Source organism: Galeopterus variegatus, unplaced genomic scaffold (genome assembly GCF_000696425.1).
Source record: "Galeopterus variegatus unplaced genomic scaffold, G_variegatus-3.0.2 Scaffold2775, whole genome shotgun sequence".
NCBI lineage: Eukaryota > Metazoa > Chordata > Mammalia > Dermoptera > Cynocephalidae > Galeopterus > Galeopterus variegatus.
The window spans coordinates 103,517-106,738 of record NW_007728886.1 but is presented as its reverse complement, the minus strand read 5'-3'; the positions used below and the strand labels follow the sequence as shown (position 1 = coordinate 106,738).

Sequence of the window (3,222 nt, the reverse complement as noted above, 5' to 3'; positions counted from 1 at the left end):
AGAGGAATGAGCAGGGGAGCATTGTTATGGTGAAGAAGGACTTTCTGGTGAAGCTTTTCTCTGGCATTTTTCATTAAAGTTTTGGCTAACTTTTCCAAAAAATTCTCATAATAATCAGATGTTATTGTTCTTTGGCCTTCCAGAGAGTCAACAGGCAAAATATGTTGAGCATCCCAAAAAACTGTTGCCATGACTTTTGTTCTTGACAAGTCCACTCTTGCTTTTCCTGGACTACTTCTACCTCTTAGTAGCCATGGCTTTGATTGGGCTTTGTTTTCAGGATCATATTGATAAAGCCATGTTTCATCTCCTGAGAAACACTTCAGGATCTTGATCTCATTTGTTTAAAATTGCAATGGAAAACTCTGCTCTTGCCTGCAGCTAATCAGGGTGCAACAGTTTTGGCACCTATTGAGTGCAAACTTTGCTCAACTATAATTTTTCAGTCAGTACTATGTAAGTGGAACTAATTGATATGTCCGATGGTTTTGGTTATTGTTTCTGCTGTTAATTGTTGGTCCTCTTCAATTAAGGCACAGACAAGATTAATTTTTCCCTTGCAAATTGATGTGAATGGTCATCTGCTGCAGGCTTCATCTTCAAGATCATCTTGTTCCTTCTTAAAATGAGTTTTCCATTTGTAAGCTGCTGACTTCTTTCAGGTATTATCCTCATAGACTTTTTGTAAAACATCAGTGATTTCACCATTCTTCCACTCAAGCTCCACCATAAATTTGATGTTTATTATTGCTTTCATTTTAGCAGAATCCACGTTGCTCTGACAGGGGTTCTTTTCAAAGTGATGTCTTATCCTTCCTAGTACCTCAAACTAGATCCTGTTGACACATATTATAACAAGTTAATACAAGTTTACTTTGGTGCAAAAATTTTTGAAATCCAAGCATAGTTTTATCATAATACACATTTTCCATGAGCTTTTTGAAGAACGCTTGTACATCACATTTGATGTAATATATCTCATATAGTATGTTTCTTAGAAAAAAATTATAACAAGATCACAATCATCAAATTCCTAGAAAAAATAACTAGCATTAAAAAATTAACCTGCATTATATGGCAAAAAAGAACAAAAGTTCCCGGCAAATGGAAAGCCAAAAAGCAATTGATGAATGGAATAACAGAACAGCTATGAGGCCTTAACTTTAAGCAAAGACATGAGTTTTTATCAGCTGAAAACTCAGCTTACTGAGAAGCGTGCAGTTGAGAGCATTTTGTGTGAAACTCTCTTGTGACCTACAAGGTATTATGTGAATGCAGAAATGACTAACCCTTTAAGGACAGTTCAGGCACCTGGCAAGTTACACAAAGATTACAAGTTAAGCATGTAAATTTATGTTCAAATTTTGTAAAGCATATTGATTAACATTGCTCTCTAAAATATGAGAAGTAAATATTTGTTTTTAGTTTAATAGAAAAGAATGCTACATAAATGTTTTTTTAATTTGTTAAGATTATGCATAAATTCTGTGGATCTTTGCACTCTTGAAGCGCTTACACGTGTCATAGAATTTTAGAATCTGAAACTAATCTTTAAAGTCTCCAAGTAAAAACCTATGACTCAGAGAGTTTAAGGGGCCCACCTGAAACCCAATGTACAGGAAAAGGCACTAAAGCCTAGGTTCCTTGGTACTATATTCAGTCATCATTGATTCATTTAAGAAAACTCATTAAGTATTAAATACTCATGAGAGACTATTTACAAGATCCCTGCCTGAAAAGTTTACAGTCTATCATAAGAACTTTAATTCAGTTTTCTAATCCTATACGCTTTCAGAATAATCAGAATGTTCAGATGAAAGCATCTATAAGACACTTGGAATCCATCAAGCTTTGTTTATGGATAATAATAAATAAAATATAAAATTAGAAAAATACCAACAGACAAGAATTTTAATGCATAACCCCTTAAGAGACTTTTGGAGCCCAAAAAGTCGTTTCTTTTGACAAAAGGTCCTTCCCTGCTATAAAGTCATTGAAAGGCACACCATACAGCAATGTCCAGTGCAATTGATTCCTCTTTTTTATGCTATATAAAATTGGACTAGATTTGCATTCCCCAAAATTTTATGGGAAAATTTCCAAGATAGTCTATATAAATATACTTGATATAAATATAGAAGCAAAGGAGAGACATCTTTCATACTTTGCACTTTCTATAAAACCAGGTCACAGCAATCATATTCACAGCTGTTAGCCAACTATAATCTCAGTCACAGTATGCTACCACTGGATGGCAGGTGCACATGTGTTTTCACTCAAGTTGAGGGGAATATTGGGACATTTGTTTTTTTGTCCTTAGTTAAAACCAATCTTTGTAGTTTACACACACACACACTCCCCTACTTTGCACTCCACAGTCTTTCTTTACCTTTTAGTGACTCCATTTGTAGTCCTCCATCAGACATCACACATGGTGCTGTGGGAGGGAATGGGAGGAATAAAGGAGGCACATTAGGTGTTGACTCCCTTTACCCAGAAATTACACATGTTACTTCTAATCATACTGTCTGGGTTAGAACTAGTCACAGGGCCCCAATATAACTGTATGGGAAGTCAGGAAATGGAGAGTCAGAGGGATCACGGATAATGTGAACACCATTAGTCTGTACCACAGATCTATTGCTTAAAGTCACTATTTCTTTCCTCTTCTTGGCAGACTTTACCTTTTTGTGTGCAAGAATCTGTGCTGAATGCTAGAAGATTCCAGAGATGAATAAAATGTCATCCCTACCTTCAAACAATCTAACAGATGGGGGAAATACATAAAAAAATTATAATATAGCCATACTATGAAGCAGAAAGAAAATGCCCCCAGTAGAGGCATAAACCATGTTCTGTGGGAAAGAGCACAGAGAAAGATGGAATTAATCCTTATTGATTAATAAAAACTCCTTGAAATGCTATAAAAGTGATGACATGTTTGCAAGGCCTTAAAGGAAAAGAAAAAAAAAAAAAGGCTTAGACAAGTTTCATATGGAAAAGAGGGGAGGAAATGAGAAAAGACAGAATAATTTGAGACTATATGACGTGACTAATGAATGAAGAAACATTAAAGAGCCTGAAATACGAGGCTGTGGGTATATAGTGCAAGACATTTGGGCTTTATTAGTTTATATGTTATGTATGTATTCACTAATTTGCTTACTTGTGGAACATCAGTTGCTAGAATATTAAGGAAATTGCTATTCTTTGTTCCTTCCA

The 3,222-nt window shown here is 35.1% G+C and overlaps 1 long non-coding RNA gene across 1 annotated transcript in view; it reads right to left on the bottom strand.

Annotated features, from left to right (window-relative positions):
* Positions 1–758: 758 nt before the first annotated feature.
* The window catches only part of LOC103598904, a 6,113-nt gene continuing 3,649 nt past the window's right edge, over positions 759–3,222 (bottom strand). The window contains exons 2-3 of the long non-coding RNA XR_551241.1: positions 2,390–2,437; positions 759–836 (exon numbers count right to left, since the gene is read on the bottom strand). This is a non-coding gene — a long non-coding RNA (uncharacterized LOC103598904). The remainder of the gene's footprint in view (positions 837–2,389; positions 2,438–3,222) is intronic.